We start from the raw sequence: 13,789 nt of genomic DNA, 5'->3' as shown, positions 1-13,789 counted from the left end.
AAGGCATAACGGGTTGTTAAATATTATCTGGCAGATGTCAATGTTTTGAAAAGTGTTGGTTAACCCTTTCAATTACCAGAAATTCTAGACCCAAGACAACTAAATCAAAACTTCGTCAAGTGAATCAACATAGACATCTTCTACTACTATATGAAATTGAAAAGAGTTAAAAGTATTGAAATGTTTTTGATGGTGTAATACATACCTGTGCTCTTATCCATATAGCTGTAATACGCGTTCAAAGTTGAAAAATTGAAATTAGAACTTTTGAAAAAGCAGTGTTTTCACATTTCATTGATTTACTCGAAAACTATAATAGATAGAATGTATCCAATACAGGCATATGAAAGCTGAATGTTTGGGTAATTCAGCAAGTATTAATACATTCCTGTGCTCTTGTCCATATTGCTGTAACACGCGTTCCTTTTATGAAATGGAGGGGGGGAGGCGTCAAATGATTACATACTTTTGAGGGAGGCGTAGTAACATCAAGTTTGGAAACCACTGGTGTAATAGTTATTCAAGTATGTTGAAAATATTGATTTTGACGTTCAGGAATATTGATGGAAATCATCATCATGATGCACCTCTTCGCCTACTCGGAATTTGCAATGTATGAGATGATCATGCATTTCCTTATTTCGAAAATTATTGATCGTCGACGAGTGAGTGAGTGGTGTAGTCCGAATGTATTTTTAAAGTTGACTCCGCTCCAGAGAGACCGCTCCACTGCAGCAAGCGACGGAGGCAGCTGGAGGCGGCAACGCTGATCCCAGCGGATCCAAAGTTGTAGTAGTTCACAATAGTTGGCACTCCTCGTCACCGACGCGCTGCTCTCAGTACCGTTTTGACGTTTGGTGCGGATAGGTTGGTTGCGTTCCCACCGATCATCTGTCAAACAAAAACACTCGCACGAAAGTCGTACTATATTTATTATTGTTTATTTTTATGATTTTTTTACCCGTCTATTTGGTCGGTCTTCAATTAAAAACGGTTCGTCTTTCGGTACGCGGTTCACGAGACGCGAGTATCCTCTTAAAGTGTGCGGCTGGAAGCTCCTTCGCATCGAGTTCTTTCAGCTCCCATGGAATTTTTTTACTCACCCGTTGACGACACGTTTTGAAGGTTAGTTTTCTCTCCTGCCATCTATCACACTCTCTTTCTCTCTCTCTCTCTCCAACGCAGTGCAGATCGACGGGAACGAACGAAAATAAATAACAGAAAACACCCAAAATGTTTACTACCATTGATAAGAAAGATGTGTCCCGATGGGGCTGCTGCATGCCGCATCGACGGCAGCGGCAGCATCCTATAAATAGAAGGCAAAAAGTGAGCCTAAAACAACTTTCGGTTTCACGAAAATAGAGCCGTAAAAATAAACAACAGAAGAAGATGACGATGAAACAAAAAAAAAATAAATAAAAGAACAACAACGAGCCGCAGATCCTCAACCTACTTTCCTCCTTTTAATGCAGCGCGACTTTTTCGCCCTTTCTAGATCAATATTGTCGGACGAGACGCAATTTTCAATACAACAATTTAACAACAATTCAATTACTCATCTAATTAATTCGTGTGCGCTAATTTTTGCCATCCAACTTGTACTTTACGAAACGAACAACAACAACATAACACACAATCAAAAAAAAGAAGTAATAGAATGTTCTCATTGGTAATACGTTATATATAGGATTTCTAAAGCGTTTCCACCTATTTCGCTTAATTGTTGATTCGATTCGAATTAAAATATTACTGTACATTTATAATTGTTCCAATGATTGCGTTGTTTGCAATGCAGAAAGTAATCTCGAACGCCTTTATTAAATAATTATTACTCTTTATTTATTTTATGTATGTGTGTAAACTATCGTCGCTTTCGATTCCGCAAATTGCGTTCAATTGCTTATGCAAAAGAGAAAGATATTTGACTGATTCTTGCATGCAACTTGCTTCATTTTCTTTTCTTTTTTTAACGATTTTAGAAGTACTAGATTTACGAAACATTGTGTAACATTCGAAGAAGAAGTAAGATTTCTTTCTCTGAATTAATTTTCAATTAAAAGACATTTAAATTATTCTCTATTGTGTTTACGTAGATTGTATTCATTTCCAAGACAAATAACATTGTTGTTAGTTGAAGTACCGATTTGTTAATTTGAAGAAGATGAAAGAAACGATTATTGTGTTAAAGTTAATTTTCAATTCGTTTTCAAGAAATTTTAATTATTCATGAAAGGTTTTTAATTTACTAATTATACTTTGTACGATTAAAGTAACAGGAATAAGATTAAACTTATTGCAATTAATTTCATGGCATTTTATATGTAAATTTGCAAAGATAATTTACACGTTCTTGAAAAAAACCTCAGCTTCGCAGCTGTTTTCTTTATACTTTAACGTAAGATGCCAAAAAAGGTAGTCGTATATAAAAATACGCAATATATTTCATATATTTATTGGAAGTAATTAAATGAAAGAATATTTTTTCTTAGTAAAAGAAAGATGTTGAGGTGGAAATGTCCTATTTGTTGATTCTTTGTAGACTTACAGTAGCCTGTTTTTTTTATTTGTGTCTACAAAATACACATAAATATACATTTTTTTTAGCAGCAGAAGAAAACAGTCAATATACTGATTGAATAAATAAGTGAATACAATTGGAACGGGTGTTAACAAAGTAGAGGAAAAGTAAACGAAAGAATGAAATGGTGAATAATATTTACTGTTTAGTTTGTGTGTTGAAAAAAAGAAGAAGAAAGAAACAAGATCAAAGGCATTTGTTTGACTGAATTCTCCGTTAAAATCGAAGTATTCTCGATTCATTTTATTTAACAGATGCATATAGTTAAGAAAACTTAAAATTATGGATTTATCAAAGTAGTTAAATGTTATAAAACAAATATATGTATTTTATAGTTAAGTAATCACTATTACTATTTATATACTAACTACGGGCAAATAATATATTTTGAGAAGTAATTTCGTCCATGAAACTTGTAAAATTAAGCTAGAAAGTTCAGTAAAAGTTGTAGCAGCAATTTTTCGAAAGAGTGCTACAATATAAATCAATAAAATTTAATCCAAAATACAAATAATTATAAATATGCAAGTTTCTAACAATATTTTTAAAAGAAACAAATTGCTTACTAAAGTTTAATGAAATGTAATATTTTTTTTTATTATAACTTTGTTATTTACAATCTCAATTTTAAAATCTATAAGGAATATAAACAGTGTTATGCCTTTTTTAGTATATGTGGGGTTTCAATTGTTGTGATGCGATGAGTTTCTTTTCTTCAAATTTCCATTTTCTCATAGAAACGTAAAACTCTCGTTATTTATTTTTCTCTTATTCATCTTTTTTTTTAATGGAAATGTGTACTAAGGCTAGATTAGAAGTGTAGGTAGGTAGACGTTGCCAAGCTGGTCTGGTTTTCCTAACGTGGCGTGAATCCATTTCTGAATACTTGGGGGTGAGATCTGTCCTTTTTGTACGAGCAGTGGTAAAAGATTACGATTTGTAAACACGGATTTTCCTTCTTCCATGAAATGTGCAGGACACGTGCGCGTCAAGATATTCATTTCTTTAATGGCATTCGCCTTTATGAGAAGGAAGGAAAGACCTCCGCGATTGTTCAGTTACAGAATGAAGTTGTACTAAGAAATCTGATAGTTTGATAATTTTAGGTAGGAGAATTGGTATTGTACTAATTTTAAACAAACTAAATTTGATATAGGTACAAGTCTTAAGACAATTATTCTTAAGACTTAAGACGTAAATAATTCCAATAGAAGTTTATAAATAATCCAATCTTGAAAACTGTTTATAAAATTAGGAATGGAATGATAATTATTTTACATTTCATAAAATGATCAAACTATTATCTAATTTTTTTGATAAATTTATAATAACTAAATAATCCAATATTATGATTTTGGAAAACTTTACTTTTGTAAATTTGTAATTCTCTGTGTGGTTTTGCGCGGAATGATATTCAATCGGCGACAAGTTTTAATTGATTTACCGAGGTTTTCCGCACGTAATTCGATACGAATCATACTATATCATACTATGCATTACAGATTTCCGGTTTTGAAAGCCTCTTAATTGACCCGCATTTTAATGGCGTGCGCAATTAGAGGTCGACGGTTGTGAGCGCGATCGAATTAATGGTTTTCGCCCAATTAACAGCATCAGCATCTCGCCACTATTTATAACTTTCTTACTAATTTCGACTTACTTACACTACATATTTTTTTTTGGACCAGTCCACAGTCACATCAATTTTCTATTTCCACACAATCTCACCTACTAATTTCAAAACGAATTATTTAATTCACATCCATTTTAATTATTTAAATTCTAATTTTTGAATTTCATTTATATTTATATGAAAAATATAAATTTAAGTTTGAGATTTTTGTATAGTTACAATACTTATTGATTTCAATATATTGAATATCTCTGTGCGTCTGCTCGTTTGAAATGAAATTAGTTCTCACTTCACGAAGTTTCTTTCTATGAAATTACGAACTTTTGCATTGTTCGTTGATTGTGCATTTTAAGGACTTTAAGGATTAAAGATGATAATGAGATTGGGAATAAAATAAATTTATAAGGTTTTTTTTTGTTAATTATTATATCAGATTAGATTAAAAATTGTTTCATATAATTATTATCGCCGTGGATTAAATTATTTGTTTATTTGTATTACACTTCATCTTCTATCTAATAGTCTCACGTATATCAAAAATTTGCTGATACATAATTTAAAGATGTTTACATACAGGTATCCCCCCGACTTACGAACTTGTTCCGTTCGTAAGTCGCGGGAATTTTAAAAATTTCATAATATACTTATCTTACCACACCATTACCATGGTTTTTTACTTTCATGTATGTTAAATTCCGTATTACTGACTGCATTTTTTATCACTATATATCTTCTTGTAACAAGTTAGAGCTTTTAGAATTTTGTCCGTAAGTCCGGGAGTTCGTATGTCGGGAGATACCTGTATTTTATTTCACATCATAATTTATGAAATACTTTACCCTTTGAATATTGCTTTTTAGCTTTACAATCATTCCCTCCGCAACCTTTTCTACGCACCCTATACAATCTTTTTCACCCTTCGCATCCTTTTTTTATGCTTTTTAATTTGTTCCGTCGAGATATACGTTTCCATCCTTAATATTAATTTCATTAAAAACAAGCTAAAACAATACTTTTTTTTAGAAATGTAATAATTTTAATGATGATTCAATGAAATTCTGAGATTTTTTTTATTTGCTATACTCAAATCAAATGTTTCTTTCTATCTCAGACTAATCTTTCGTCACGAATGATAAACTTAAGATGTGAATTCTGCGTACGATATAAACATTTACAAATATAATTAAGTTATTCATGAAAGATTAACTAAAGCGCACGTTACAAAATTCAATATTTGGTCTGAATGTGCGACAATGCTGTTGCGCGCATTTCCAAGAAATTCAATTACGTTATCTGCAATCATCTGAGTTTCAGTATTTTCTTTCGTAATCTCTGCATTTTTTCATTATCATTCGAAACTTGCGCAGGATTTCTAAATATTCTCATTGATTTGTTGTTCCATGTAGTTTATATATTCGAATAATCTAAATGAAGAATTCTTCGGAAATGCAGGGTGTGTTTATATCAAATAAAACAAACAAACAATGAAAGAAGCAATTACAGTAATTGTTGGAAATGACAACCTTTTTGGTATGATTCATGTATATAAGCTGTTTGTTGACTTGAATATGGAATAATTACACTTGTATCCGGGCATTCTTTAATTTGGTTAAAACATTCGGAGGAATATGATTATTTTCAAATATTTAATTTGTAATTTCATAGTTATTTCTATACAATAGCTCGCATAGTGCTGCTTCGATCAGTCCGGATTCACTGTAGTGAAAATATCAAAACAAACTAAATTTTAATTAAGCAAAGTAAAAATAGATTCTAATAAATTAGTACACAAAATTCCAGTTCGCTTTTTTGACTTTATAAAATCAAGTCTCTTTTTTTGTACGTATTTAGCTTCTCGATTAGTCCGGTTTCAAACAGTCCGTTTATTCGATTGAAAATAGGAAGAGATATAGAACGCATAATTTGAAAGTCAATATAAAATTTTGTTTCGTAACGCAAAGCCAACTCGAAACTGTGATTCCGATCTAGTTCTTTTTTTTTGTTTTAAATTATATTTGTATTTCTGTATAATTTCTTTTTTGAAGTGTACAGTTATCCGCATAGTTAATTACTCGCTAACCTTTATTATAGTTTTTGTTTTTAATTATATACGTGAAGCGAGCCGAAGCGAACTCTCCTCTAAACGTCTCAAATCTATTAATTAATTAGTTTCCATCTTCCAATTATTATTTTGTTTTTGTTTTTAATTAAATTGCGAACAATCAGAAGAGCCTTGTTATGTTTTCGTTTCATAAAAATTAAATATACAAATTATTATTAGCTTTTTTAATAATTTTTTTTTTCTCGTTGCGAAATTGTATTTAATTGGTTTCAATTTTACCAAATTACCGAACGTTTCTTCTTAGGTGAAGGAAGACTCAACTTGACTCACCGAATCTTTATTTAAACCGGGCGCAAAAGCTATAAAAGTAAGTTCAAGACTATTTACGGAATTTACGATGACTTAAATCTGGATGTTGTAATAGTTTTTACAATAGTTTATTTGTGGTTTCTACCGAAATATCAACATTTAAAACTGTTTAAAAGGGGTTTAAAGTGTTCCACTTTGTTTGCTATTAGTTTAACCTTTATTAGCTTACACACAAGTTTGTTGTAAACGTGATGGATTTATTTGGAATTTTCAGTTGTAATTGACGTTAATGAGTTTATTTTTGTGGTTTTATTTTTCTTTATCTTAAAATTATTCTAAAAGTTTGTATTAGAATTGATCAATTCTTTTGCTTACTAATTTAATTTGATTTAATCGTTATGGATTTATTTTATGAATTTTTCAATGATTTTATTCAAACTTTAACTGCTTTTTTTGTATCAAATAAGTAATGTTCAAACATTTAAAGTTTAATTTAATAAAATTATTTTAAAATTTATGAAATTTTGATTAAAAGAAAGTTTTACAAAATTTTGTAATTGAATTAGTTTGATTATTGTTGAAGTTTCTACAAGAATGCATCATTTCATCATTGAAACTTTAAACCGAAGAAACTAATTAGTTTATTTTGATTAGTTCAGTGTATTTTATGATTAAATTTAGCTACCATTACTAGAAAACTAATATTTGTTTAAACTAAAGTTTGTTTAAAGAAAGTGTTATTTTTTCATCTACACTTTAATTGTTGAATTATTGAGTTTGTAATAATTATAATTTTTCAATGATTTTATACAAACTTTAGCTGCTTTTTATGTATCAAATAAGTAATGTTCAAACGTTTATATTTATAGTTTAATTTAATAAAATTATTTTAAAATTTATGAAATTTTCATTAAGAGGAAGTATTACAAAATTTTGTAATTGAATGAATTTGATTATTGTTGAAGTTTCTACAAAAATGAATCATTTCATCATTGAAACTTTAAACCGAAGAAACTAATTAGTTTATTTTGATTAGTTCAGTGCATTTTATGATTAAATTTTGCTACCATTACCAGAAAACTAATATTTGTTTAAAGAAAGTTTTATTTTTTCATCTACACTTTAATTGTTGAATTATTGAGTTTATAATAATTATAATGTTGCTATTTATATAAATTTTGTTGAAATTTGTTTAAAACAATTGCATTGATTTTGAATTTCGTTTTTCGATTTTTGTACCTTTAATGATATCATCAAGCAGATGATGAGAAACACACGTACAATTCTTATCAAAGTGTGTAAGAACAGGTTTTGTTATCATTTTCTGTTTCACCTTATTGTTGTTATCCGTTTGCGTTCATTTATTTATTTTCATTTTTTTTTTGTGCGAAGTAAAGAAAAACCAAAGTTTCTCTGTGTCTGCTGGTTGGCGTTCGGTCGAGAGAGTTCTGCTGTTTAGTCAAGCACTGGCCGCGCTCCGGTGCGGTTCACTTCCTTCTTCTCGTTCGTTTCACTTGTTTCATTTGTGCACACATACACATAACATCGAGGAATACAATTGCGTAATGATCATCGCGATCTTCTCTGCTTCAGTTACCTCCGCAGTCGGTTGTGCTGGACGTCGGTCCTGAGTGCGGCAATTTCGATTCGATTAATACGACGAGGATGACGGATCAAGGAATTCACTCTTCTCGCATCTCGATCTGATTCACTTCACAGCAAAATCACATGTAAGTAGTGCATTTGGAATTAACGTTTTTAGTACTACATTAAATTTCCAAAGAAAGGAATGAAAATACGAATCATACTTAATATATTAACACTAATTTTATCCAAAATTATGCAATTACTAATTTAAGATTCATCAATTTTTTTGTGAAGTCGAAAATTGACAAATTTATATGATTTAAAGTAAATAGAAATACCAAATATCCTTTATTTAGTAAAGTTTTTTATTTTAAGGATTTACATTCCTTATTGGTATCCTTTTTCAATCAAACATCAATTGGTTATGTGCCAACAAAATATTGTTGAAATATTCAAGTTTATAAAAAGGCATTTCTTTTGTTACATTTTTTTAAACAATCGTACATTGCTGCTTGTTCTATGCAAATGTTTGTTATTATCCAGTGAAGTCTTGAATTTTAGCAAATCGAGCAAAAAAAGGAAAATCTCCTTGAATACAAAAGAATTGATGTGAAATCTGCAATTGCATTCGTATATTGCAAAGTTACATAATCGCAACTTTTGGTGTAATTCGTGCATTCAAGGTTTGCCATAAGTCATTGCTATTATTATAAAAAATAATTACTTGTTATTGTTTTAAATTTTGTTTGAGTATTGAAATATTAAGTGCAAGGAAATTATAAATATAAATTAATAAATTATTGTTGTTTATAAGATAAGATAATTTTAGTAATTAGTTTGGTCATGCATTAAGAACAGATACTTTTATTTATTTATTTTAATCATAATGAATATGAATCATTTTGATGTTGTTTTTGTTTGTAAACTTATTGATAATTTTACTATTAAAGTTTTTTTTATAAAACGTAAATCAATACAAAAAACGACATTTAAGCAATAAAAAAATGCATTTTGCATTTGTAAATTTAGATAGAAGAAATAAGTTTCATTAACAATTTGTATGCAATTGTATTATGATTGAAATCGTTATAATTTGCAGAAATATGAAACATAATAAATGCGGTTAGAAATGAAATTAATGAATGATTTAGTTCTAGTAAATTATTTGTCATATTTGATAGTAAATAATGCGTTTGTGTATTTAATACAAATGCTTTTTTTGTTGTTACTAAACTTGTAGTGTTAATTGAGTATTCAAAGTCTATTGTATAATACAAAGTTACAGTAATTATTGTGTTCTGTAGTAGATTTAAATCTGCGTGCAGGTTCACTGTGTTAGGTATAATTATAGCTTTAACAGGTATGTTTCTGAGTTCAAAGTATCATTTATAATTTTAGATTTGAATGCTGCTGCTCCTATCGCGTTTCATATAAAGAATTACGTAAAAACTATATCTTATAAATTTAAGAATGATTTGTAGTGTAAAATGTGGTTAATTCCTTGATATGTAAGGTGTTTAGTGGTTTAGTTGTGAAATGTTTAAGTTCCTGTTATAAATTTGTCATAGTTGATAGGAAGGACTGCGTTTGTGGTAAGGTAATATGATATATACTTACGATATATATTGAAAATTGCCTTAGAAAATTAAAAAAATATTTCTATGTATATTTATGAATTATTAAAGCGCGTGATTCAGTGTTGTCCATAAATAGTCATTGCTTAATCCAGCTACACCGACTCGACTCGCCGACTGTCCTTTTCTTTCTCCATGTGTCCTAGCTTTCTATCTTTGTCTCGATACCTGCTCACATCTAATCTAATCTATTTAAAAGCGACATCGTTTCGCTGAATATCAACTTGCACGAAACAATGCAGCAGCAGCAGCAAGTATCGTGTGCACGGAAGGAAGCCCTTCCTTCTATACTTCTTCATTCGTTCGTCTGGCATACATTTTTCTCATTAATTCGTTATTCAACGACACACACGCGGCCTTCGTTCTCCTCTCCATATTCGTCCGTTCCATTACCATTGCAAAATCTCTTCCTGCTAGAGCCGTGCAGCGCACCGCAACAAACAATTCCTTTACGCTTTATTCATAAATTTAATTGTTCCTTTTCCATCCATCGCACGATTATTACTATTATTTCTTTTAATTAATCGCACCTGGAATTTATTACTTCAGAACATTCTGATCACTACATTCGAATTATATTAAATACACTTTGATGCATTCTTCGATAGTTTCAAAATATTTGGATTTTTCGAAATAGAATCGAAATTTATGTTTTTCTTTCGCTTGGCAATGAAATCGCCAGAATTGTTTTCAATCGAGATTCGTCGAAAGTTCGCCTTGGCAATGAATACAACAGTTATTAGTGAGAGATAGAGAGACTGTTGATTCTGCTTGAATTATTCACGAGGAAATTAAGGAATCTCCGTTTTGTTTTGTTTAGTCTTCACCTTCGATTCGGAAATTTAAATCATCGCGTCTTGTTTACGTATTATACATTTTTTCTTCTCTCTCAATTCATCCTTGTAGTTTTATATGCAAACTCGATGTATACATTCTCTTTTGTTGCACTTATTTTAATAAATATACAAATGTGAATGAAAAATATTAAATTTTAAATTAATTTCACATAAGCAATTCCATTGATGATAACGAAATATAAGAATGAAATTAATTTTTAATTAATTAATTTTGAAATTTGTAAACGATAAAATATTGTGAGTCTTTGTCATCTATAAATCAACGAAATATGTTTAAAACATTAAAGGCACTAAAAGGAAATTCATTCAAATGTTTACTTATTCAGATTTTAATGGATGGAATGTTTTACTGACTAAATTTATTGTTCAGTTAAATGCAAGGATGACTAGAAGTCAACGAACTAAATACATAGAATATTCAGCAATGTTTTGACTTCTGGAATAATCCTCATATTATGTGTATACACTTATACCCATTATTTCTGTAAACAAATACAGTGGAACCACGCTTAACGAGTTTCATCCGTTAAATTTCCGGATTTTTACTCGTATAGTGAAACATATTCAAAAATACACATAATATGTGTACACTTCTCTTCTCATCGTCACTCGTTATGCGAAACGTCGCTCGTTAAACGAGTCATTTTTCTTACAATTCATTTTGATTGTTAAGCGAAATGCTCATTATGCGACGTGCTCGTTAAGCGAGGTTTCACTGTATTAAAATATTTAGCAATGTGTCATCTTGGACAGCTGTCATTTCAAGACATATTTCTGTCATATTGGACAGCTGTCATTTCAAGTCACATTTCTGTCATCTTGGAAAGCTGTCATTTCAAGACACATTTGTGTCGTGCAACATAAAAGGTTGAGAAACGCTGTTCTGTATAATATAGCATTTAGTTTTATAAAGGATTTTTATTTCTTATTTATTTCTACGTGAAATGTGATAAAAAAAATCTATTAATGTATTAAAATATATAGCAATGTGTCATTTTGGACAGCTGTCATTTCAAGACACATTTCTGTCATCTTGGATAGCTGTCATTTCAAGACACATTTTTGTCATCTTGGACAGCTGTCATTTCAAGACACATTTCTGTCATCTTGGATAGCTGTCAATTCAAGACACATTTCTGTCATCTTGGACAGCTGTCATTTCAAGACACATTTGTGTTGTGCAACTTAAAAGGTTGAGAAACGCTGATCTGCATAATAATGCATTTAGTTTTATAAAGGATTTTTTTATTTCTTATTTATTTCTACGTGAAATGTCGTGATAAAAATATTGTTTAATGTAATAATTGTAATGCAAATTTCTTAATTTGTTCAAAATGTATTTAATAAGCAATTTAAATTAGATTTTTTTTTTAATTCCATTTAAAAGTTATGAAATTGAAACTTCTATGTTCGCGTTGAAGAAATATTTAGGTCAATCCACAAATTCGAGTGTCTATTTTATTTAGACATTGCTTATAACTAATTACGTTTTGTGGTGTTATTGTTTGCAATTAACAGCATTTTTAAGTAACGTAATTAAGCTTTCAGAATTATCGAATATATTTTATTTCTTCAATTTTAAATGATTTATTTCTAAGTGAATTATTGTGAAAATTAATGTTGTTAAGAAACTTAATTTGTGAAACTGAGTTTGAAATTCAGACGAAAAATATTGCGGTTTGGATTGACACTGTAAAGTTGAATTCCATCAAAATCATTTCCAATTCAAAATTATGTTGAAAAAAATGTTTAATTACTTGAATGCTTCAATATTTTTTAATTATTTCACTCAAATAATTCTTTATTAAAGTTAAAGTTTTTCAAATAATGTTTTTTAATGAAGATTTAAAAACGCAGCAATTGCGAACACGAACATGCATTAAACGAATTTGGGATTAAACGAAAAGAGGTGGCATGTCTACATGAGTTTGATACGAAATTATGTTCATTGTATTTTATTTTTGTGGGTCCTAATTGGAGCCAATCGTGTGAATAAAAAACGTTAAGTTGTTCGTGCGGTTGTTTTGATGGTCGTAAGTCAGTCTTTAATTGCGTTAATTTCTGTGTTTCGAACATATTTTTGAGTGTGTGCGTGGGACATCATAAAATGCGGCGATTCTTATGCGAGCCGCGTGAGGCTACTAGCTACTCCACTACGTTAACTGGGCTTAATGCTCTGATCTAAATCGGGCCGTGCCGTAACCAATTTACACTTCGCATTGTTTCAAAACCGTTCCGATCTTCCTTCTGGTCGTCGCCTCTCTTTTTGTTTTGCTTTGTTTTGTTTCGGCCGATCGCTTCATATTCCGGTCGTACTGATGCCAAATACTTGTTTAGAATGTTGAATGTACGCAATTGGGGTTTCTTCCTGCTTCGAAACAAAAAAACAAACAAACAAACAACATTTTTGCTCTTCGAATTTCTCTTATAGCAATATTCAATCGACGTGCACTTGAAATTGTGTACAGTTACGATACTCAAACAACAATGTGTGTGTGTTTGTAGAAGACTTAATCATCGTTTGTTTAATGATAATTATGATGTTTCAAGAGCATCCAGAAGATAATATAATAATAATTGTAATATTTTTGAAATGAAATTCTTACATCAAAGAAACGTTTTAGAAATTTAGGAAATATGAAAAACTGGAACTGAAAATTCAAGCTTACTGTTACATAAATTTATCAGTAATTATTACATTTTTCTTTCTTTAGATTCAGTTTAAAGCATGATTTTAACTGTTTTTAAAGAAATATAAGTATTCTGTAATAGTTTTCTAGTATTTATTTACTCATGACACTATGATTTTACAAAAAAAAAATAATAGTGTGAACAATTTTTAATGAACTAATTTATTAAAAGACTATTAACGTTAATAGCGTGTGAGCGTATTTTTTTTATATATTCATTACAAAATGATTTGCAATAATGTCTTAAGAGAGATCTTCTTAATTTACTAAATTGTTTTGTATGATTTGAATAAACAAGTTCTAAATTTAACTATAGAATTTTTTATAAATAAAACTATTAATTTTTATATTCAGTTAAATTTGAAATTGTTTTAATAAAATTAATGGGTTTTTCTTTAAAGTCGCGCAATTTCCAATTGACGTCTTTTTTTTTATT

General features: G+C 29.7%; 1 protein-coding gene across 6 annotated transcripts in view; it reads left to right on the top strand.

Annotated features, from left to right (window-relative positions):
• The first annotated feature begins 888 nt into the window (after positions 1-888).
• The window catches only part of LOC108557182 (protein-methionine sulfoxide oxidase Mical), a 41,994-nt gene continuing 29,093 nt past the window's right edge, over positions 889-13,789 (top strand). For 5 of the 6 annotated variants that reach the window (XM_017913611.1, XM_017913608.1, XM_017913609.1 and 2 more), the window contains exons 1-2: positions 985-1,125; positions 8,179-8,315. The gene's annotated coding sequence lies outside the window, so the exon portion shown is untranslated. Of the gene's footprint in view, positions 1,126-8,178; positions 8,316-13,789 lie in introns of all 6 variants that reach the window. The other variant, XR_001890850.1, reaches the window with a different exon arrangement.

This window comes from Nicrophorus vespilloides, unplaced genomic scaffold (genome assembly GCF_001412225.1).
Source record: "Nicrophorus vespilloides isolate i.1.1-1 unplaced genomic scaffold, Nicve_v1.0, whole genome shotgun sequence".
NCBI lineage: Eukaryota > Metazoa > Arthropoda > Insecta > Coleoptera > Silphidae > Nicrophorus > Nicrophorus vespilloides.
The sequence above is the reverse complement of the archived record's forward strand: the minus strand, read 5'-3'. Positions and strand labels throughout refer to the sequence as shown.